Source organism: Penaeus monodon, chromosome 30 (assembly GCF_015228065.2).
Source record: "Penaeus monodon isolate SGIC_2016 chromosome 30, NSTDA_Pmon_1, whole genome shotgun sequence".
NCBI classification, from domain to species: domain Eukaryota; kingdom Metazoa; phylum Arthropoda; class Malacostraca; order Decapoda; family Penaeidae; genus Penaeus; species Penaeus monodon.
Genome location: NC_051415.1, coordinates 13,312,514 through 13,312,825, shown reverse-complemented (window position 1 = coordinate 13,312,825; position 312 = coordinate 13,312,514).

The following is a 312-nucleotide window of genomic DNA, read 5'->3' as shown; positions in this document are numbered from 1 at the left end:
GGAAAAAGAAAGAAAGAAAGGGAAAGAAGAAGGAGAAACATTAAGAAAAAACAACATAGTTACCTTCGTTACGGTAACTGAGGAACAAAATTGCTTGCAAAAGATTCCCTCCCTTCATTCGGGACATGCTTCTGATCTGTTCTACCAACACAAATCCCACGACGCTTTATTCTTAACTGCGAACTATATACTGTATTGGCAGGCACCGGGCAGGAGAATAAACACCTTATTCAATGCGGTTGCACATAAGGGAATCCATGCCACACGATAGTTTCTCGATAATTCCGGATACAACAAGGATGCGCGCGCGCG